This window comes from Arachis ipaensis, chromosome B10 (genome assembly GCF_000816755.2).
Source record: "Arachis ipaensis cultivar K30076 chromosome B10, Araip1.1, whole genome shotgun sequence".
NCBI lineage: Eukaryota > Viridiplantae > Streptophyta > Magnoliopsida > Fabales > Fabaceae > Arachis > Arachis ipaensis.
The window spans coordinates 38,883,529-38,908,771 of NC_029794.2; the positions used below are offsets into that span (position 1 = coordinate 38,883,529).

The 25,243-nt window shown below is 34.3% G+C and overlaps 2 long non-coding RNA genes and 1 pseudogene across 2 annotated transcripts; all 3 read left to right on the plus strand.

Moving 5' to 3' along the window:
- LOC107620550 lies at nucleotides 598-25,243 on the plus strand (annotated as a pseudogene).
- On the plus strand, nucleotides 9,712-13,046 carry LOC107623891. Its single transcript, XR_001616672.2, has 4 exons — nucleotides 9,712-10,305; nucleotides 10,513-10,559; nucleotides 10,672-12,143; nucleotides 12,903-13,046. It is a non-coding gene; the product is annotated as an uncharacterized LOC107623891 (long non-coding RNA).
- Nucleotides 13,162-14,442, plus strand: LOC110267516. Its single transcript, XR_002355242.1, has 2 exons — nucleotides 13,162-13,272; nucleotides 14,060-14,442. It is a non-coding gene; the product is annotated as an uncharacterized LOC110267516 (long non-coding RNA).

The following is a 25,243-nucleotide window of genomic DNA, read 5'->3' on the forward strand; positions in this document are numbered from 1 at the left end:
TAGTCTAATTTTAAAATTAAAAAGTATAAACTTATAGTGTTTTCCTTAAACTAGTTTTGAAAAAATTAACAATAACAAATACCAAAATTTAATTAATTATATTTTTTAAATTTTAAATTATAAATAATTTAAAAGAAAAAGCAGAGATAGGGAGACTCAAACCCACAATCTCTAAATGAGTATGAAAAGATTATGCCATTTGAACCATAGCTCATTCGCTTTTTAAATTTTTTTTTTTTTACCAAAGATAGGAAAACTCGAACCCGCGACCTCTTAGATGAGCTTTTTAAGTTATTTGGACCATAGAACCTTAAAGTTTGTTATCCAATTCAATACATAAAATAGAATTAAAATAAAACTAAACCAAATTAAAAAATAAACCAAACTAACACTTTTTAGTTTTACAATGAAAAACCTTCCACGTGAAGCACTTCCGTCAAAGGCCTTCAGAAACTTCTTTTAAATGGCGCCCTCTAAAACAATAAATAACCCAATCACTCTCTAATCTCTCTGCCTCTCCTTTTCTCACCCACACACTAGCTAATTAACACAAGTTTCATACATCTGTGCTAAGAGGGTTTTGAAATGGCAACGACAATGTCTTCGAACTACGACAAGCTCCGTACGCTGCTGGTGACGACGACAGAAAGGAAGGCGGAGATGGAGAAGCTCTGCATCGATGAGATGATATGAAAGTACTGCAGAGAGTTAGAAAAATGACAGTTGAGACACTTCATCTTCACACGCCTTGCGTGGGCGCTGAAGGCCTGCCAAACCGTGGTCATGATCTTCGCAGACCGCGAGCCGGAGTGGCGATGCCCCGCCGCCGCCTGCGGAGTGGTTGGGAGCACCTGCGCGATTCGGCCGGAGGAGTGGGAGTAGGATGGTGGACGCGGCAGCGCCACTGTGTCGAAGTGGGAACCTGTTTGTGGCGACAAATTTAAAGTTGGACTCGTCCAGTCCTTATTCTTTGTCGGATGTATGATTAGTTAGTTACTAATAATAATAATAATTTTTTTCTTTTTTTCAAAATATCTCATTATAATAAAAATTATTTTAAAATAATAAAAGATTTTAAATTTAATTTAATTTTTAAAAACTCATATTGTTATATGTGGCAGGGGTTATGCATTAATTGTAGTACTACAATGTATTATCAATATTAAGTATGTAAATATGTGGCTGATACTACTCCTTAAACTAGACCGATTAACCATTGGCTCTGATACCACTTGTTGGGCCACCGTGGGGAGCTCTTAACTACCGGAGAGACTTTGGGGAGGAATCAAGTGAGATAACATAAGATGAGAAGACACCAACTATAAATTTGACATTTAGATTTGTGAACCCTTAAATCTAATTATCCAACTCTATTTCATAGTAAAACATACAAAGTCTTGATAACATTAAAAAATATTATTGGTAGTCTAATTTTAAAATTAAAAAGTATAAACTTATCGCGTTTTTCTTAAACTAGTTTTGACAAATTAACAATAACAAATACCAAAATGTAATTAATTATATTTTTTAAATTTTAAATTATAAATAATTTAAAAGAAAAAGCAGAGATAGGGAGACTCAAACCCACAATCTCTAAATGAGTATAAAAAGATTATGCCATTTGAACCATAGCTCATTCGCTTTTTAATTTTTTTTATCAAAGATAGGAAAACTCGAATCCGCGACCTCTTAGATGAGCTTTTTAAATTATTTGGACCATAGAACCTTAAAGTTTGATATCCAATTCAATACATAAAATACAATTAAAATAAAACTAAACCAAATTAAAAAATAAACCAAACTAACACTTTTTAGTTTTACAATGAAAAACCTGCCACGTGAAGCACTTCCGCTAAAGGCATTTAGAAACTTCTTTTAAATGGCGCCCTCTAAAACAATAAATAACCCAATCACTCTCTAATCTCTCTGCCTCTCCTTTTCTATCCCACACACTATCTAATTAACACAAGTTTCATACATCTATGCTAAGAGGGTTTTGAAATGGCAACGACAATGTCTTCGAACTACGACAAGCTCCGTACGCTGCTGGTGACGACGGCAGAGAGGAAGGTGGAGATGGAGAAGCTCTGTATCGATGAGATGATATGAAAGTACTACAGAGAGTTAGAAAAATGACAGTTGAGACACTTCATCTTCACAGGCCTTGCGTGGGCGCTGGAGGCCTGCCACACTGTGGTCATGATCTTCGCAGACCGCGAGCCGGAGTGGCGATGCACCGCCGCTGCCTGTGGAGCGATTGGGAGCACCTGCGCGATTCGGCCGGAGGAGTGGGAGTAGGTTGGTGGACGCGGCAGCGCCACTGTGTCGAAGTGGGAACCTGTTTGTGGCGACAAATTTAAAGTTGGACACGTCCAGTCCTTATTCTTTGTCGGACGTATGATTAGTTAGTTGCTAACAATAATAACAATGATAATACTAATAATAATTTTTTTTCTTTTTTTCAAAATATCTCATTATAATAAAAATTATTTAAAAATAATAAAAAATTTTAAATTTAAATTATCATAAAATTTAATTTAATTACTTTTAAAAAAATAATTTTCTTTAAATAAAATTTTTAACAAATATAATAAATCATAAATTACCCATTATTTAATTTTCAAAAACTCATATTGTCATATGTGGCAGGGGTTATGCATTAATTGTCGTACTACAATGTATTATCAATATTAAGTATGTAAATATGTGGCTGATACTACTCCTTAAACTAGACCGATTAACCATTGGCTCTGATACCACTTGTTGGGCCACCGTGGGGAGCTCTTAACTACCGGAGAGACTTCGGGGAGGAATCAAGTGAGATAACATAAGATGAGAAGACACCAACTATAAATTTGTCATTTAGATTTGTGAACCCTTAAATCTAATTATCCAACTCTATTTCATAGTAAAACATACCAAGTCCTGATAACTTTAAAAAATATTATTGGTAGTCTAATTTTAAAATTAAAAAGTATAAACTTATCGCGTTTTCCTTAAACTAGTTTTGACAAATTAACAATAACAAATACCAAAATTTAATTAATTATATTTTTTAAATTTTAAATTATAAATAATTTAAAAGAAAAAGCAGAGATAGGGAGACTCAAACCCACAATCTCTAAATGAGTATGAAAAGATTATGCCATTTGAACCATAGCTCATTCGCTTTTTATTTTTATTTTTTTTACCAAAGATAGGAAAACTCGAACCCGCGACCTCTTAGATGAGCTTTTTAAATTATTTGGACCATAGAACCTTAAAGTTTGTTATCCAATTCAATACATAAAATACAATTAAAATAAAACTAAACCAGATTAAAAAATAAACCAAACTAACACTTTTTAGTTTTACAATGAAAAACCTTCCTCGTGAAGCACTTCCGCCAAAGGCATTCAAAAACTTCTTTTAAATGGCTCCCTCTGAAACAATAAATAACCCAATCACTCTCTAATCTCTTTGCCTCTCCTTTTCTCACCCACACACTAGCTAATTAACACAAGTTTCATACATCTGTGCTAAGAAGGTTTTGAAATGGCAACGCCAATGTCTTCGAAATATGACAAGCTCTGTACGCTGCTGGTGACGACGGCAGAGAGGAAGGCGGAGATGGAGAAGCTCTGCATCGATGAGGTGATCTGAAAGTACTGCAGAGAGTTAGAAAAATGATAGTTGAGATACTTCATCTTCACAGGCCTTGCGTGGGCGCTGGAGGCCTGCCACACCGTGGTCATGATCTTCGCAGACCGCGAGCCGGAGTGGGGATTGTAAGACCCAGAACTTTTGAAAAGTCTTATTATGATCAAGTCTCAAATCATATAATTATTTATAGCCTTAATTTCAGAAATTATTTTATTAAAGATAATTAAGGCAAGTTTTGATTTATTAAATTTGAGACGAGTTATGATTTTTTTCCAATTTTATAATTATTGGGTTATTTTCTATATTTAGATTATAAATTTGACAGTTATGAAATAATAGGGGTTTTATATGATTTAGATTAAATAATTAATATTTTAAATATTAGTACTGCTGTTTTGGAAAAAAATAAAGAAGTTAATTATATTATTCCTAATTTTTGGATTCAAACATTTTATTGAAAATAATTTGTAAAATTGATGAGCAGATAGTATTTTCTATATACAATTAGTGTTGAATTTAATTTAGGTTTCAATTATTGTATCATTCCCAATTTTATGTGAAATTACCAAATCACCCCTAGTCCTAATTTTCAAAATAATGAAACCCTAACCCAGCGACCCGTTACCTGACCCGGTTCCCTTTTCCCCTATACCCAGCTGCAGCCGAAATCCCTTTCTTCCCCCCCAAAACAGCAGCAAACACACACAAACCCTTTCAACGAAAACTGAACAGAGAGTGAGAGGCTGGGTTGTGGCTGAGAAGAGGAGAGGAAGGAGATTCGTGCCGGCGTGCTGGGCTCCACCGCCGCCATCGCGTCGTCGCCGTCGCGCCTCCTGCGATCAGCTTCGCCGTCCGTTCTGCTTTCCGTATGTTCTGAAGCTGATTCTTAAAATATTTGAAATCTGAGTTTAATCCGTTGAGGATTGATTTGAATTGAGTTGATTATTTTGATGATGTGAAAGATAGAATACTCTTGAAATTCAGCCTGGGTTGCTTTAATTGATTTGGTTTTGATAAATGATTTATTACTGAACTGATTCTTTAAAGCTTTGGAAATGAGTTAAATCAGTTGATATTGAGTTGATTTTGAAATGGTTTTCTTGAGATATGCCACTGAGGCAACTGTTGGATTTAGCTTGCTTTGAATTGATTTCTGGTTTTGAGCTGTTGAAAAGGAATGAGAAACGGTTTAGTTGGGACCCGAACCGGGTGGCAAAGTCCAAGTTTTAGGGGAGGTGCTGCCAAAATTTCTTTAAAATCTGAGTCTTTATTGAAATGTTGTCTGGAAAAATGGCGAGTTAAAGATTTCTACTATTTTATTTGAATTATCAAGAAAAGGATGATTCATGCTTTTGAAATGAATTACTAAAGAGGAAATTGTAATTTAGTCTTGCTTCTTAAGAAAGGCATTGTATCTCTTTCAGGAGAAAGCTATTTAGATGAAACTTATGTTTTAAAGCTGTTTTAAATGTGACAAGTGCAATGCCTTTGAATTTGACTTAAGGGTTTAATTAGAGGAGTTTCAATGATTTTGAAAGAACCTGAATGTCTATTGACAAGTTTCATTTTGAAATGTTTTGGAAAGGTNTGGTTTTATGAATTTGATGATGTTGGATGGTGGAAGTGCTGTTTTGTTATGGGCCGGAATGGCTGTGTATGATTATGAATATTGGCTGGTTCTGGATTGAACCGTGAGCCGGAATGGCTGTGTATGATATTGATTTATGGCTGATTGCCGAATGAGTTATGGGCCATATGGCTGACTATGAATTATGAATTTAAGCCGGATGGCTGAGATGGATGTTGATCTATGGCTGGGACTGAATAAATATATGCTTGAGATACCTGGGTAGTAGCAAGGGTTGTGGTTCATCCCACTTGTTCCAGGTTAGAGACTGTGATGCCTGGGTAGTAGCGGTAGTAGTGGTGATTTCACTCGCTCCAGGTTGAGCTTTTAAACACCCGCCTGGGTAGTAGCCGCAGTAGTGGTTATTCCACTGGCTCTGGGTTGAGCGGGTAGTAGCAATGGGGTTGTAGCTCAAACCTACTTTCTCCGCGATGGGTGTTTTTGTCCATGGTTAGCTACCAGGACGTGTCGGGTTGGCTATATAACCGACAGATGATATCATCAGCCACTAGGGACAGGCATGCATCATATGCATCTATGTGATATTGTTTGGGTGTGCATATTATACTTGGTTTGCCTATGTGAATAATTGCTAATTGTTCTACTTGCAATAACTGTTTGTTTGTGCTTGCATCTTCCTATTTGTGTTTGCTACTGGGACTCCGTTGGACTGTGGTGATTGGTTGATGGTTGGATTGTTTGGGCCTAGAACCGTGGTTGAAATGAGATGAACCGATGGTTGCTTTCGGTTTTGTGTTTCTGGTTTGGAATAAAATATGAAAGGCTGTTTTGGTTCAGTATAGATAAACTGTTTTGAAAGGCTTTTGAGTTTTTGAGAATTGAACGGTTCTTCCTTTAGAAAATATTTTTAGACTTTACTTTTACTGTAAACCGTTGTTTTTGAAAATGAGGCATAAGACGGTTATTAATCACTAGTACAGTTTATCTTCACGTATCCTATTACAGTAATTCCCAAAAACCCTCTACTGAGAACCCTTTCGAGGATGATGTTCTCACCCCCCTACATTTTTTCCCTTTCAGGATATGGGCGCAGAAGTTACGAAGAGTTTATTTATTTGTTGTTGAGATGCTCTGTATTATTTTAGTTATGGTTTATTGTACCCTCACCTTTATCTTAATATATTCTGTAAGAGGGATAGGGATTGTATTGGATAATGACTGTAATATTATGTATGAATATATATATATATATATATATATATATATGTATGGATGTACTCTTTATGAGTTTTGTAAGTTGTATGGTATTTATGGATGTATGATATCGGATGAAAGTATTTTTGGATCGGTATTGCGGTTTAAAGTTTTAAACAGGCTCATATTTTAGTATTAAATAGTATAAAAGTCGTCGTAATGTCCGAGCTATCAGAGTCGCGCAGCCGGAAGTGTGAACTTTGGTAGTTAGGGTGTTACAGCGATGCACCGCCGCCGCCTGCGGAGCGGTTGGGAGCACCTGCGCGATTCGGCCGGAGGAGTGGGAGTAGGTTGGTGGACGCGGCAGCGCCACTGTGTCGAAGTGGAACCTGTTTGTGGCGACAAATTTAAAGTTGGACTCGTCCAGTCCTTATTCTTTGTTGGACGTATGATTAGTTAGTTGCTAATAATTATAACAATGATAATACTAATAATAATTTTTTTCTTTTTTCAAAATATCTCATTATAATAAAAATTATTTAAAAATAATAAAAGATTTTAAATTTAAAGTATCATAAAATTTAATTTAATTATTTTAAAAAAAAATAATTTTCTTTAAATAAAATTCTTAACAAATATAATAAATCATAAATTACTCATTATTTAATTTTCAAAAACTCATATTGTTATATGTGGCAGGGGTTATGCATTAATTGTAGTACTACAATGTATTATCAATATTAAGTATGTAAATATGTGGCTGATACTACTCCTTAAACTAGACCGATTAACCATCGGCTCTGATACCACTTGTTGGGCCACCGTGGGGAGCTCTTAACTACCGGAGAGACTTCGGGGAGGAATCAAGTGAGATAACATAAGATGAGAAGAGACCATCTATAAATTTGACATTTAGATTTGTGAACCCTTAAATCTAATTATCCAACTCTATTTCATTGTAAAACATACCAAGTCCCGATAACATTAAAAAATATTATTGGTAGTTTAATTTTAAAATAAAAAATAAAATAAAATTATCGTGTTTTCTTTAAACTAGTTTTGACAAATTAACAATAACAAATATCAAAATTTGATTAATTTTATTTTTTAAATTTTAAATTATAAATAATTTAAAAGAAAAAGCAGAGATAGGGAGACTCAGACCCACAACCTCTAAATTAGTATAAAAAGATTATGCCATTTGAACTATAGCTCATTCGCTTTTTAAATATATATTTTCTTTTACCAAAGATAGGGAAACTCGAACCTGCGACCTCTTAGATGAGCTTTTTAAATTATTTGGACCATAGAACCTTAAAGTTTGTTATCCAATTCAATACATAAAATACAATTAAAATAAAACTAAAGCAAATTAAAAAATAAACCAAACTAACACTTTTTAGTTTTACAATGAAAAACCTGCCACGTGAAGCACTTCCGCCAAAGATATTCAGAAACTTCTTTTAAATGGCGTCCTATGAAACAATAAATAACCCAATCACTCTTTAATCTCTCTGCCTCTCCTTCTCTCACCTACACACTAGCTAATTAACACAAGTTTCATACATCTGCGCTAAGACGATTTTTAAATGGCAACGACGCTGTCTTCGAACTACGACTAGCTCTGTACGATGTTGGTGACGACGGCAGCGAGGAAGGCGGAGATGGAGAAGCTCTGCATCGATAATATGCTCTGAAAGTACTGCGGAAAGTTTGATAAATGACAGTTGAAATACTTCATCTTCACAAGCCTCGCGTGGGCGCTGGAGGCCTGCCACACGATGGAACTTATCTTCACAGACCGTGAACCTGAGTGGCGATGCATCGCCGCCGCCTGCGGAGCGGTTGGGAGCACCTGTGGGATATGGCCAAAGGAGTGGGAGTAGGTTGGTGGACGCGGCAGTGCCACCGTATCGGAGTGAAAACTTGTTTGTGGCGACAAATTTAAAGTTGGACTCGTACAGTCCTTATTCTTTGTCAGATGTATAGTTGGTTAATTAATAATAATAATAATAATAATGATAATACTAATATGTGGCCGGAGTGGCGATGCATCGCCGCTGCCTGCGGAGCGGTTGGGAGCACCTACGGGATCCGGCCGGAGGAGTGGGAGTGGGTAGGTGGACGCGACAGCGCCACCGTGTCGGAGTGAGAACTTGTTTGTGGCGACAAATTTAAAGTTGGACTCGTCCAGTCCTTATTCTTTGTCGGATATATGGTTGGTTAGTTAGTAATAATAATAATGATAATACTAATAATAATAATTCTTTTTTGTTTTTTTCAAAATATCTCGTTATAATAAAAATTATTTAGAAAGCCTAATAGATTTTAAATTTAAAGTATCATAAAATTTAATTTAATTACTTTTAAAAAAATAATTTTCTTTAAATAAAATTCTTAACAAATATAATAAATCATAAATTACTCATTATTTAATTTTTAAAAACTCAGATTGTTATATGTGACAGGGGTTATGCATTAATTGTAGTACTACAATGTAGTATCAATATTAAGTTTGTAAATATGTGGCTGATACTACTCCTTAAACTAGACCGATTAACCATTGGCTCTGATACCACTTGTTGGGCCACCGTGGGGAGCTCTTAACTACCGGAGAGACTTCGGGGAGGAATCAAGTGAGATAACATAAGATGAGAAGAGACCATCTATAAATTTGACATTTAGATTTGTGAACCCTTAAATCTAATTATCCAACTCTATTTCATAGTAAAACATACAAAGTCTTGATAACATTAAAAAATATTATTGGTAGTCTAATTTTAAAATTAAAAAGTATAAACTTATCATGTTTTTATTAAATTAGTTTTGACAAATTAACAATAACAAATATCAAAATTTAATTAATTTTATTTTTTAAATTTTAAATTATAAATAATTTTAAAAAGAAAGCAGAGATAGGGAGACTCAGCAGAACAACCTCTAAATGAGTATGAAAAGATTATGTCATTTGAACTATAGCTCATTCGCTTTTTAAATTTTTTTTACCAAAGATAGAGAAACTCGAACTTGCGACCTTTTAGATGAGCTTTTTAAATTATTTGGACCATAGAATCTTAAAGTTTGTTATCCAATTCAATACATAAAATACAATTAAAATAATACTAAACCAAATTAAAAAATAAACCAAACTAACACTTTTTAGTTTTACAATGAAAAATCTGCCACGTGAAGCACTTCCGCCAAAGACATTCAGAAACTTCTTTTAAATGGCACCCTCTAAAACTATAAATAACCCAATCACTCTCTAATCTCTCTGCCTCTCCTTTTCTCACCCACACACTAGCTAATTAACACAAGTTTCATACATCTGTGCTAAGAGGGTTTTGAAATGGTAACAACGTCACTACAAGAAAAATGGGAAATTGCAGCGAAAAGTTGCCAGCGCTTTTTCGAATTGCCACAAATTGATTGAGTAGCTGCGGTTGTTGTAGCGTTAGTTGTCTTCGTCGAGGATTGGTCAAGAGAGCAGCGGTTTGTGTATCAAATGCCGCAAGTCACATATTGCTCAATTTGATTTAATAATCAAATTGGGTGAACCCAGGGCCATTAATCCTCATTTTTGTGCGAACCCAAAAAGGGGGAAAATGTGCCAATCACCAATTTTAAGACTCCTTGCTGCCGTATACCTTCGGTCCATCAGCTGCAGCCGCTACATCTTTCCTCATCATAGATCTGCTCAAGCTGCCGTATAGCTCCCGCGTGTGAAAGGAAGGTGGAGAGGCACGTTCGTTGTTCATTCCTCAGTCGTGCATGTCCCGGTGTCGTCGCGTGGCTTCCCAACCATCCCGATGTCGTCGTCCTCAACCTTCCTCCCTTGCCCTGTTGTGCGCCGCATGAATGCACCCTCTCCCTGCTTCCTGGTTTTCTTTTCCCCCCTTTTTCCTGTTGTTCCAATTTCATCTTTTGTATTCGTACGTTTGTTTCAATTTAATCATTTTGCTTGTTGATCGAATATCTTTGCACTAATTTAGTTTAATTTTGCTTGTTTTCGATTTGTCTGCTATTTTGGTTCAAACCCTTGTGATCATCTGATGGAAACTCAATGGGTTCTTCTTCATGTTCCTTAGCTCAATTCCTATGTGATCATATTTCCTATCATTGAAGGAAGTTTCAGGTTTGAACTCCACCCTGGCTCTGATTCCCACATCATGATTTGTGCATAGAGTGGCTCCACACAAGTGAAAGCCTCGATTTTTAATTCAATTTTGTATGTTAATTTGTTTCAGAATCCATACAACTTGTTCAGAGAGGCTTATAGTGCTCTGAGAGTTCATCTCAACACTTCTAAGCTCTTGGAAGAGAAGAATCTCCCCAATATTATTGACAAATTTGGTTAGTGCACTTAGGATGCATTCTACTTATCCGTGGAGCCTGTTGGAGTTTTTCATGGCTTGAAGGATTTTGCTGAGATTGGTGGTGTGTCTCCAAGGTTTGTGATCATTGATGATGGATGGCAAAGCATCAATTATGATAATAGTGATGACCCATATGAAGATGCCAAGAATCTTATCTTGGGTGGACCACAAATGACAGCAAGACTTCACAGGTTTATGCCATCTTAAAAATTTCTATATTTAGTCCTAATAAGAAATCAAAGAAAAGGTATGACATAGAACAATAAAACAATAGAAAAGCATTATTATGCTACTAGTACATATTAGTAAGAGTTGCCATGTTCTGCCACCATGATTGCTTAAATTAATATGTGATAAGTTGAAGACACGCATTATATATTAATTATTGCTCCTTTGTATATATGATTTGATGTGGTAGATATCAGATAATGCATCATATTCAATTGCTTTGATGTGGTAGATATCAAATTTTACTATTTTATTATATCGAAAAGTAGATTTGGAGTTAGATTAATTAGCTAATTCATTCAGCAAGTAGATTGGTTATTAAATAAAATTTGTATTTGCTAGTCAAATTTCTATTGGTCAAACTCATTTTGTAAGTAGTTTAACATTTGGTAATGTTACTTGAGATATATACGTTGTGATTAAGAAATGTGTCTTTTGACATTGACTTAAGAAAAGGCACATGTAATTGTTAAATTACTAAGCGGATGAATATGGGTGAGCCGGTGAGGGGAGGAGTGAGGAACGCAATTTGACAATTGATTTCTTCTAATACTTTCAAATGGCTGATAAATTGAGATTATGTTGTTTGTGTTCTCCAGGTCCTATGCATTTTTCATTATTGATAAATGATAGTTACTATTTTTGAATGGGAGGTATGATCCTGTTATGTTTCTATTTATGTTGCTTTCTGCTACTGTCTTCAACATGTTGTCCAATCTGTTATGGGTGGAAGAAGATTAAAGCTCAGTTCTTTTGCATTTTTATTTTGTTCTTTTTTTCCAACTCGATTTCTAGCATATGAAATTGGAAGTATAATTTTTCAATCCAACTAAAATTAAACTATAATAATGACATATTGCCTTCGTATGATATTTGTTGTGTGCTGAATTAATCCAAATAAATATGCTCACTAATATATGGGCAGCATTATATTCTATTATGCTCACTATTATGCTTCTTGTATTTTAATATGAGATTTTGGGTGCTAAAGACTTGTTTTCCCTCTTGTTAATCTCTATTTGGAAAGTGTTGAAAGCTATACTTGGAAGAGAAAAGAGTAGTACTCCTAATATCTGTAATGGCTCATTGTCTTTGATGAAGGTGTGTGATTATGGGTAAGTTCAGTAACATAAATTATTTAGATGCTATTTCATTTTTGTTTTGGTTAAATGAGAATCTATGATTGTGCTTATGTTTTAGCATGCACAAAGTTCTTTTCCATTACTTTGATGATCCAAGGTTATCAGTGTTTATTTTCGTGCTAAAATAATTACTTTGATAATTTAGGATTTTTTTCTTTATTTTTTCCTTTATTTCCAACATGAAGATGTCATTTTCTACCATAATATTTGTATGCTAATGTGATAGTGATTCGAAAATAAATGACATTGATCCATCAATTCTTTAGACTAAGAGAAACACAAGTTTTTACATATATACAAACATCTTATTTATTTAGAACACATCAGTTTTTGCAGAATTCTTACAATGTATATTACCTGAATCACATGACTTTAAGAACATAGCATCAATTTTGTTTTAGTGATAGGCTTATGTGAGTAATTAAACTTAAAACTTGTTGATTAATTAGGGTGACAGTAAAAGGTAAGTCATGTGAGTGTAAAGATTATGCATATGTAAATTGTTAGTTAAAATTTTAAAAAATTTAGAACCATTAAAAAAGGGATCAATCCTTCATTTGTTGAAGAAATATATTTTACCAGTAACCACCTTGGGAAAGGTTTTATAATTGGTGTCATGGCAGGCATGATAGCACTAACTGTGAGCAATAAATCTTGACATGAATATATACCTCTCTTGAAAAGTTTATATTCCTCTATATTCCAATCAAACCGTTGCATTTCTGCTATCAGGAAGCTGTAGCAATTGGAAAAATTGGTAAGATTTGGGTGAACAATGTTAGAAGAGATATACCCAAGCATCAAAGGAACTTCACTACTTTCCATCGAAAGCAGCTTGTTGATGCCAAGAGGTCTGCTGAGAACTGTCAGAGAGAGGCATGCCCTGTTCCTCCCCTTAATAGATTTTTGTGTCAGTTAGATTCTGCATTTCTTTGTGTTGTCTAATCTTGTTTATCCATCTAATCTGAAACTTTCCACCTCTCATTTTCAGGTTAGACTGAAAGTGAGTAGATCAATTAAATGGATGCACACTGCTGGTATACGCACCCAAAAACTTGCTAGTGACATGTTGCTATTCTGGAAGCGAATAGATAAGGAGATGGTACTTTTTTTAATTCCTTGCCAAATTTTGTTGATGCTATTTTGCTGGTTATTGAATTCTGAATGATGCTATATTTCAAGAAGCAATCTTCATATGTGATTATGGTGAAGTTTAGAATAATATGATAGTTACCAAATGGCTACCTCTTAGGCTCCATCTTTATTCTTGAAAACTGAAAACAAGTTTCATGCATGATGGTAGTTGATATTTGGTAGAAGTTTTTCTTAGCTTGCTTATTGTACACATACCTGCTGTTTTATATTCTCCTGTATCAACTGAATTGTTGAAATGATATTGCACTTTTTTTTACATGTATTTGTAATCAATTAATCTAGGTGGCATTTTGAATCGTTAGTTTTTGAGATTCAATTGAGAAGAATTGAGATTTGTTTAATAGATATCACACTAGCATTTTGGTTATGGTTGGAAAGGGGTGGTGTTTTGGTAGACATGCAGATCAGATATTCTACACGCTCTTGGAATTCATGCAATTTTGAGCTGTTGATTTATGCTCTATATGGATTATGCTTCTAAATTTGCTTGTTATTTAGTGTTATGGCTCAAGATCTTGTTGACATTATCAAAGCACAGCTTCAAATGTACTATCTGTCCGATGTACACAAGTCTTTATCTTTGAGAATTGGGAGTACTAACTAGTCTCATGTAACATTTTATTCTGCTTTAAATGTAAATGAATATTCTTTTCTTCTTCTTTTGAAGCACTAAAATATCAAGGAACAAGTGTATTTCTAAATAATTGTCATGTGATCTTTTGTGATTTTCATAGAGAGGTGGACAAGAGAATTATTGAACTTCCAGAGATACGTGAAACCGGAGAATATATCGCAGAGTTAAAGCTGCATCCGGAAGTTACAGCGAGAGTAAAGTTGAATGTCTTTGCTAACTAAAGCACAAGTATGAAGTTCTATATGCTAATAATGCACATTTGGAGCTACCAGCTTGCATTGGTTCAAGGTAAATAACCACTAGTACTGTATGAATCTTCAAACATCAAGTTTTATGTGATTCTGTCCCAAAGTTCTAATAGAGGAAGGATTCTTAATGTACTAGTTCATTGGTTTATGTACATATTTCCTCTTTAAATGTGTATTCAAGTTTTAGGACCTTTGTTTGGAATGTACTATTTTCATGAAAGTTATGTAATTATTATAGAGTAGTCTCCTTTTAAGGTTATAAAAGCTAGAATTTGTAAAAATCATATTCTAGTTTAAAACTGTCAATTTTTTTTAAGCTCATGTATGATAATTACGGCGGTTCAAAATCGTCACATTTTTTAAAAAAACACCCAAATCTACGGCGGTTTTAAAACCGTCGCAGATTTTTTTAAATACACTTATAAAAATATAAAATTTAATTCAATTACTTTTAAAAAAATAATTTTCTTTAAATAAAATTCTTAACAAATATAATAAATCGTAAATTACTCATTATTTAATTTTCAAAAACTCAGGTTGTTATATGTGACAGGGGTTATGCATTAATTGTAATATTACAATGTATTATCAATCTTAAGTATGTAAATATGTGGCTGATACTACTCTTTAAACTAGATTGATTAACTATCGGCTCTGATACCATTTGTTTGGCCACCGTGGGGAGCTCTTAACTATTGAAGAGACTTCGGAGAGGAATTAAGTGAGATAATATAAGATGAGAGGACACCAACTATAAATTTGACATTTAGATTTGTGAATCCTTAAATCTAATTATCCAACTCTATTTCATAGTAAAACATACCAAGTCCTGATAACATTAAAAAATATTATTTTTAGTCCAATTTTAAAATTAAAAAGTATAAACTTATCGTGTTTTTATTAAACTAGTTTTGACAAATTAACAATAACAAATATCAAAATTTAATTAATTTTATTTTTTAAATTTTAAATTATAAATAATTTTAAAAAGAAAGCAGAGATAGGGAGACTCAAACCCACAACCTCTAAATGAGTATGAAAAGATTATGTCATTTGAACTATAGCTCATTTGCTTTTTAAATTTTTTTTAACCAAAGATAGAGAAACTCGAACCCGCGACCTTTTAGATGAGCTTTTTAAATTATTTGGACCATAGAACCTTAAAGTTGTTATCCAATTCAATACATAAAATACAATTAAAATAAAACTAAACCAAATTAAAAAATAAACCAAACTAACACTTTTTAGTTTTACAATGAAAAACCTGCCACGTGAAGCACTTCCGCCAAAGACATTCAGAAACTTCTTTTAAATGGCGCCCTCTGAAACTATAAATAACCCAATCACTCTCTAATCTTTCTGTCTCTCCTTTTCTCACCAACACACTAGCTAATTAACACAAGTTTCATACATCTGTTCTAAGAGGGTTTTGAAATAGTAACGACGTTGTCCTCGAACTATGACAAGCTTCGTACGCTGCTGGTGACGACGGCAGCGAGAAAGGTGGAGATGGAGAAGTTCTGCATCGATGAGATGCTCTGAAAGTAATGCGGAGAGTTTAAAAAATGACATTTGAGACACTTCATCTTCACAAGCCTCGCGTGGGCACTGGAGGCTTGCCGCACCATGGTCATGATTTTCGCAGACCGCGAGCCGAAGTGGCGATGCACCGCCGGCGCCTACGGAGCGGTTGGGAGCACCTGTGGGATCCAGCCGAATGAGCGGGAGTAGGTTGGTGGACACAGTAGCGCCACCGTGTCGGAGTGGGAACTTGTTTGTGGCGACAAATTTAAAGTTGGACTTGTCCAGTCCTTATTCTTTGTCGGATATATGGTTGGTTAGTTAGTAATAATAATAACAATGATAATAATAATAATAATAATAATTCTTTTTTCTTTTTTTCAAAATATCTCGTTATAATAAAAATTATTTCAAAATATTAATAGATTTTAAAAATCAGTTATCCGATTTGCAGCAGTTGTGCCAGCGATTTTCCAAAACCGCCACAAAATCAAATCTCCACCCCTTAAAAGGCAACGCTTGTGGAACCGCTGGAATTTCATTTCGTGGCGATTAAAAACCGTCACAAATATCTGAAAAGACCGCCGCTATTTGGCGTGTCTCTTGTAACGCATTGTCCTCGAACTATGACGAGCTTCGTACGCTGCTGGTGACGACGGCAGCAAGAAAGGTGGAGATGGAGAAGCTCTGCATCGATGAGATGCTCTGAAAGTACTGTGGAGAGTTTGAAAAATGACAGTTGAGACACTTCATCTTCACAAGCCTCGCGTGGACACTAGAGGACTGCCACACCATGGTCATGATTTTCGCAGACCGCGAGCCGGAGTGGTGATGCACTGTCGGCGCCTACAAAGCGGTTGGGAGCACCTGCGGGTTCTAGCGGGAGTAGGTTGGTGGACACGGCAGCGCCACCGTGTCGGAGTGGGAGCTTGTTTGTGGCGACAAATTTAAAGTTGGACTCGTGCAGTCCTTATTCTTTGTCAGATATATGGTTGGTTAGTTAGTAATAATAATAATAATGATAATACTAATAATAATAATAATAATTCTTTTTTCTTTTTTTCAAAATATCTCGTTATAATAAAAATTATTTCAAAATATTAATAGATTTTAAATTTAAAGTATCATAAAATTTAAAGTAAATACTTTAAAAAAATAATTTTCTTTAAATAAAATTCTTAACAAATATAATAAATCGTAAATTACTCATTATTTAATTTTCAAAAACTCAGGTTGTTATATGTGACAGGGGTTATGCATTAATTGTAATATTACAATGTATTATCAATCTTAAGTATGTAAATATGTGGCTGATACTACTCTTTAAACTAGACCGATTAACTATCGGCTCTGATACCATTTGTTTGGCCACCGTGGGGAGCTCTTAACTATTGAAGAGACTTCGGAGAGGAATTAAGTGAGATAACATAAGATGAGAGGACACCAACTATAAATTTGACATTTAGATTTGTGAACCCTTAAATCTAATTATCCAACTCTATTTCATAGTAAAACATACCAAGTCCTGATAACATTAAAAAATATTATTTTTAGTCCAATTTTAAAATTAAAAAGTATAAACTTATCGTGTTTTTATTAAACTAGTTTTGACAAATTAACAATAACAAATATCAAAATTTAATTAATTTTATTTTTAAATTTTAAATTATAAATAATTTTAAAAAGAAAGCAGAACAACCTCTAAATGAGTATAAAAAGATTATGTCATTTGAACTATAGCTCATTCGCTTTTTAAATTTTTTTTTACCAAAGATAGAGAAACTCGAACCCGCGACAAAAAATAATTTTCTTTAAATAAAATTCTTAACAAATATAATAAATCGTAAATTACTCATTATTTAATTTTCAAAAACTCAGGTTGTTATATGTGACAGGGGTTATGCATTAATTGTAATATTACAATGTATTATCAATCTTAAGTATGTAAATATGTGGCTGATACTACTCTTTAAACTAGATTGATTAACTATCGGCTCTGATACCATTTGTTTGGCCACCGTGGGGAGCTCTTAACTACCGAAGAGACTTCGGAGAGGAATTAAGTGAGATAACATAAGATGAGAGGACACCAACTATAAATTTGACATTTAGATTTGTGAATCCTTAAATCTAATTATCCAACTCTATTTCATAGTAAAACATACCAAGTCCTGATAACTTTAAAAAATATTATTGGTAGTCTAATTTTAAAATTAAAAAGTATAAACTTATCATGTTTTTATTAAATTAGTTTTGACAAATTAACAATAACAAATATCAAAATTTAATTAATTTATTTTTTGAATTTTAAATTATAAATAATTTTAAAAAGAAAGCAGAGATAGGGAGACTCAAACCCACAACCTCTAAATGAGTATGAAAAGATTATGTCATTTGAACTATAGCTCATTTGCTTTTTAAATTTTTTTTAACCAAAGATAGAGAAACTCGAACCCGCGACCTTTTAGATGAGCTTTTTAAATTATTTGGACCATAGAACCTTAAAGTTTGTTATCCAATTCAATACATAAAATACAATTAAAATAAAACTAAACCAAATTAAAAAATAAACCAAACTAACACTTTTTAGTTTTACAATGAAAAACCTGCCACGTGAAGCACTTCCGCCAAAGACATTTAGAAACTTCTTTTAAATGGCGCCCTCTGAAACTGTAAATAAACCAATCACTCTCTAATCTCTCTGCCTCTCCTTTTCTCACTGACACACTAGCTAATTAACACAAGTTTCATACATCTGTGCTAAGAGGGTTTTGAAATAGTAACGACGTTGTCCTCGAACTATGACGAGCTTCATACGCTGATGGTGGCAACGGCAGCGAGGAAGGTGGAGATGGAGAAGCTCTGCATCGATGAGATGCTCCGAAAGTACTGCGAAGAGTTTGAAAAATGACATTTGAGACACTTCATCTTCACAAGCCTCGCGTCGGCACTGGAGGCCTGCCGCACCATGGTCATGATCTTCGCAGACCGCGAGACGGAGTGGTGATGCACCGCCGGCGCCTACGGAGCAGTTGGGAGCACCTGTGGGATCCAGTCGGAGGAGCAGGAGTAGGTTGGTGGACACGGCAGCGCCACTGTGTCGGAGTGGGAACTTGTTTGTGGAGACAAATTTAAAGTTGGACTCGTCCAGTCCTTTTTCTTTGTCGGATATATGGTTGGTTAGTTAGTAATAATAATAATAATGATAATACTAATAATAATAATTCTTTTTTTTTAAAAATATCTCGTTATAATAAAATTATTTCAAAATATTAATAGATTTTAAATTTAATTTAATTAAGGCCACCGTGGGGAGCTCTTAACTACCGAAGAGACTTCGGAGAGGAATTAAGTGAGATAACATAAGATGAGAGGACACCAACTATAAATTTGACATTTAGATTTTTGAACCCTTAATTCTAATTATCCAACTCTATTTCATAGTAAAACATACCAAGTCCTGATAATATTAAAAAATATTATTTTTAGTCCAATGTTAAAATTAAAAAGTATAAACTTATCGTGTTTTTATTAAACTAGTTTTGACAAATTAACAATAACAAATATCAAAATTTAATTAATTTATTTTTTGAATTTTAAATTATAAATAATTTTAAAAAGAAAGCAGAGATAGGGAGACTCAAACCCACAACCTCTAAATGAGTATGAAAAGATTATGTCATTTGAACTATAGCTCATTTGCTTTTTAAATTTTTTTTAACCAAAGATAGAGAAACTCGAACCCGCGACCTTTTAGATGAGCTTTTTAAATTATTTGGACCATAGAACCTTAAAGTTTGTTATCCAATTCAATACATAAAATACAATTAAAATAAAACTAAACCAAATTAAAAAATAAACCAAACTAACACTTTTTAGTTTTACAATGAAAAACCTGCCACGTGAAGCACTTCCGCCAAAGACATTCAGAAACTTCTTTTAAATGGCGCCCTCTGAAACAATAAATAACCCAATCACTCTCTAATCTCTCTGCCTCTCCTTTTCTCACCCACACACTAGCTAATTAACACAAGTTTCATATATCTGTGCTAAAAGGGTTTTGAAAATGCAACGACGCTGTCTTCGAACTACGACTAGCTCCGTACGATGTTGGTGACGACGGCAGCGAGGTAGGCGGAGATGGAGAAGCTCTTCATCGATAATATGCTCTGAAAGTACTGCGGAGAGTTTGAAAATTGACAGTTGAGACACTTCATCTTCACAAGCCTCGCGTGGACGCTGGAGGCCTGCCACACGATGATCTTGATCTTCGCAGACTGCGAGCCGGAGTGGCGATGCATCGCCGCCGCCTGCGGAGCGGTTGGGAGCACCTGCGTGATATGGCCAAAGGAGTGGGAGTATGTTGGTGGACACTGCAGCGCCACCGTATCGGAGTGAAAACTTATTTGTGGCGACAAATTTAAAGTTGGACTCGTCCAGTCCTTATTCTTTGTCAGATGTATGGTTGGTTAATTAATAATAATAATAATAATAATAATAATAATGATAATACACCAACTAAAAATTTGACATTTAGATTTGTGAACCCTTAAATCTAATTATCCAACTCTATTTCATAGTAAAACATACCAAGTCCTGATAACATTAAAAAATATTATTGGTAGTCCAATTTTAAAATTAAAAAGTATAAATTTATCATGTTTTTCTTAAACTAGTTTTGACAAAATAACAATAACAAATATCAAAATTTAATTAATTTTATTTTTTAAATTTTAAATTATAAATAATTAAAAAAAAAGCAGAGATAGAGAGACTCAAACCCATAACCTCTAAATGAGTATGAAAAGATTATGCCATCCACTGTGTCGGAGTGGGAACTTGTTTGTGGAGACAAATTTAAAGTTGGACTCGTCCAGTTGATCTATAGCTCATTCGCTTTTTAAATTGTTTGGACCATAGAACCTTAAAGTTTGTTATCCAATTCAACACATAAAATACAATTAAAATAAAACTAAACCAAGTTAAAAAATAATCCAAACTAACAATTTTTAGTTTTACAATGAAAAACCTGCCACGTGAAACATTTCCGCCAAAGATATTGAGAAACTTTTTTTAAATTGCGCCCTCTGAAACAATAAATAACCCAATCACTCTCTAATCTCTCTGCCTCTCCTTTTCTCACCCACACACTAGCTAATTAACACAAGTTTCATACATCTGTGCTAAGAGGGTTTTGAAATGGCAACGACGCTGTCTTCGAACTACGACGAGCTCCGTACGCTGTTGGCGACGACGGCGGAGAGGAAGGCGGAGATTGAGAAGCTCTGCATCGATGAGATGCTCTAAAAGCACTGCGGAGAGTTTGGAAAATGACAGTTGAGACACTTTATCTTTACAAGCCTCGCGTGGGCGTTGGAGGCCAGCCACACCATGGTCTTGATCTTCGCAAACTGCGAGCCGGAGTGGCGATACACCGTCGCCGCCTGCGGGATCCGGCCGGAGGAGTGGGAGTGGGTTGGTGGACGCGATAGTGCCACCGTGTCGGAGTGGTAACTTGTTTGTGGCGACAAATTTAAAGTTGGACTCGTCCAGTCCTTATTCTTTGTCGGATATATGGTTAGTTAGTTAGTAATAATAATAATAATGATAATGCTAATAATAATAATAATAATAATTCTTTTTTCTTTTTTTCAAACTATCTCGTTATAATAAAAATTATTTCAAAATATTTATAGATTTTAAATTTAAAGTATCATAAAATTTAAAGTAAATACTTTAAAAAAATAATTTTCTTTAAATAAAATTCTTAACAAATATAATAAATCGTAAATTACTCATTATTTAATTTTCAAAAACTCAGGTTGTTATATGTGACAGGGGTTATGCATTAATTGTAATATTACAATGTATTATCAATCTTAAATATGTAAATATGTGGCTGATACTACTCTTTAAACTAGACCGATTAACCATCGGCTCTGATACCATTTGTTAGGCCACCGTGGGGAGCTCTTAACTATTGAAGAGACTTCGGAGAGGAATTAAGTGAGATAACATAAGATGAGAGGACACCAACTATAAATTTGACATTTAGATTTGTGAACCCTTAAATCTAATTATCCAACTCTATTTCATAGTAAAACATACCAAGTCCTGATAACATTAAAAAATATTATTTTTAGTCCAATTTTAAAATTAAAAAGTATAAACTTATCGTGTTTTTATTAAACTAGTTTTGACAAATTAACAATAACAAATATCAAAATTTAATTAATTTTATTTTTGAATTTTAAATTATAAATAATTTTAAAAAGAAAGCAGAACAACCTCTAAATGAGTATAAAAAGATTATGTCATTTGAACTATAGCTCATTCGCTTTTTAAATTTTTTTTTACCAAAGATAGAGAAACTCGAACCCGCGACGTTTTAGATGAGTTTTTTAAATTATTTGAACCATAGAACCTTAAAGTTTGTTATCCAATTCAATACATAAAATACAATTAAAATAAAACTAAACCAAATTAAAAAATAAACCAAACTAACACTTTTTAATTTTACAATGAAAAACCTGCCACGTGAAGCACTTCCGCCAAAGACATTCAGAAACTTCTTATAAATGGCACCCTCTGAAACTATAAATAACCCAATTACTCTCTAATCTCTCTGCCTCTCTTTTTTCTCACCCACACACTAGCTAATTAACACAAGTTTCATACATCTGTGCTAAGAGAGTTTTGAAATGTTACGACGTTGTCCTCGAACTATGACGAGCATCGTACGCTGCTGGTGACGACGACAGCGAGGAAGGTGGAGATGGAGAATCTCTGAATCGATGAGATGCTCTGAAAGTACTTCGGAGAGTTTAAAAAATGACAGTTGAGACACTTCATCTTTACAAGCTTCGCGTGGGCACTGGAGGCCTGCCACACCATGGTCATGATCTTCGCAGACCGCGAGCCGGAATGGCGATGCACTGTCGCTGCCTACGGAGCGGTTGGGAGTACCTGCGGGATCCAGCCGGAGGAGCGGGAGTAGGTTGGTGGACACGGCAACGCCACCGTGTCAGAGTGGGAACCTGTTTGTGGCGACAAATTTAAAGTTGGACTCGTCCAGTCCTTATTCTTTGTCGGATATATGGTTGGTTAGTTAGTAATAATAATAATAATGATAATACTAATAATAATAATAATTCTTTTTTCTTTTTTTTTTCAAAATATCTCGTTATAATAATAATTATTTCAAAATATTAATAGATTTTAAATTTAAAGTATTATAAAATTTAATTTAATTACTTTTAAAAAAATAATTTTCTTTAAATAAAATTCTTAACAAATATAATAAATCGTAAATTACCACCGTGGGGAGCTCTTAACCACCGGAGAGACTTTGAGGAGGATTGAAGTGAGATATTATAAGAGGAGAAGACACCTACTATAAATTTGACATTTAGATTTCTGAACCCTTAAATCTAATTATCCAACTCTATTTCATATTAAAACATAACAAGTCCTGATAACATTAAAAAATATTATTTTTAGTCCAATTTTAAAATTAAAAAGTATAAACTTATCGTGTTTTCCTTAAAATATTTTCATTACTAGGAAAATAAATATTTTCTATCTTAGACTATATATAATATTTAATAACAAGATATTTTAATAAATGAAAATAGAAATTTTTTTTTTAAATTTACATAAAAGATACCATAAGATAATTAATTTTTTTTTGAATAATTCTAAACACTTTCTTAATGTATAAGTATTTTCATAAACTAAAAGCTTAATTCCAAAATATATTCTTCTCCAATATATATACTTGCATATTCAAAATACACATAAAAAGAAATAAACAAAAAAGAGAAATTATGTAGGTTCAAAATTATTAAAGTAATTTTGATATCAATGTAAAATATGATTTATTACTAGTATTATTATTGTTTTTGTTGTTTAATCATAGAATTAATTTGTACTTTCAGGTGCCAGAATATTTGGTCACCTATCAGACTCTTTTCGTGGAAAAAAAGGCTCACTAATGGTGGTTTGTGCCTTAAACGCCATCTTTGGTTGTCTCACAGTATTTTTCCTAAACTATTGGATCTATGTCATTCTCTGCCTCCTTACCGGCTTTAGCATCGGTGGCATTAGGGGTGTCCGCGAATCGGATTAGATCAGATATGGCCGAAAATTCGATCCGATCCGCACAATTTTCATCGGATCGGATCGGATATCGGATATATCCGCACAATTAAACCTTCTCTTTTTAATCATATTTCTATGTAAAAAAATTCAATAAAAATATTTCTTTCATACTTTTAAACTTATTTATTCCTAAAATATTTTTAATCAAACTCTTTCTAAATAACAAAAATAAAATAATACAATATATGAATAATAATTACTAACTAAAATATACAAATTTTTAATTATTATTGTGCGGATCTGCAGATCTGCGGATCGGATACGCGGATATAGAGCAGATATCCGCAATCCGATCCACAAAGGGTGCGGATCGGATCGGATCCGATCCGATCAATTTGCGAATGGGAACGTATCTGTAATTTTCGGATCGAATGCGGATATTTACCGTGGATCTGCGGATACGATCCGATCCATGAACACCTCTAGGTGGCATTGGCCTATGTGCATTCGTTTTTGCCACTGATACCATCGGCCCCACAAAACGTGGCATCACCGGAATGTCCATCTTTTACTTCTTCTCCATCGGCATTGTCATCCTCTCCGCCGTTGCCTATGTCTTCCAAACATGGCACGAGCTTTACATTGCGTCCCCCATCCCCTCCATTCTCTTCTTGATTCCCGTTGTCCCTTTCCTCTCAAAGTCTCCTAGATGGTACCTTGTTCGCGGAAGAGTAACCGAAGTCATTAAAATCATGTCCACCATTGCTTCCACCAATGGGAAACACCTCTCTAGTGGTGTTCTTCTTGCACTCGACGAAGAAGTCGAAGTATAAGCAGAAGAAAAAACAGAAGCACTAACCTTGACTTATAAGAGCAAGCCTTTGGAAAATATAGATGCATTTGGGGGTTCTATCATTGACGTGTTTCAATCCCTAGTCACTAGAATAAGGTTGATTCTAATGGTGTCAATTAACTTCTTTTGCGCTGTTGTGTACTATGGTCTGAGCATGAACGTGGTGAATCTTGATACTAATCTCTACATGAACGTGGCGCTGAATGCGGTGACGGAGATGCCGGTGTATAGGTTAATGGCGGTTTTATTGGAAAAGCTTAGGAGAAAGCCGTTGGCAATAGGGATAATGTGCTTCAGTGGTTTGTTTTGTTTGTTAGGTTGTTTATTGGGGAATGTTGGAGTGTGGAAGTTAGTTAGAATGGTGTGTGGTTTTTTGGAGATATTTGGGAAGGCGGTAACTTACAACTTATTGTTTATTTATACGGTGGAGTTGTTCCCCATAGTGGTGAGGAACGCCGCGCTAGGGGGCGCGATGCAGGCGGGACAAATGGGGGTTGTTCATCGCGGAACACGCCGTCCGGACCGGGAAGACTTTCGACGCTTCATCTTGAATACTCCTTAA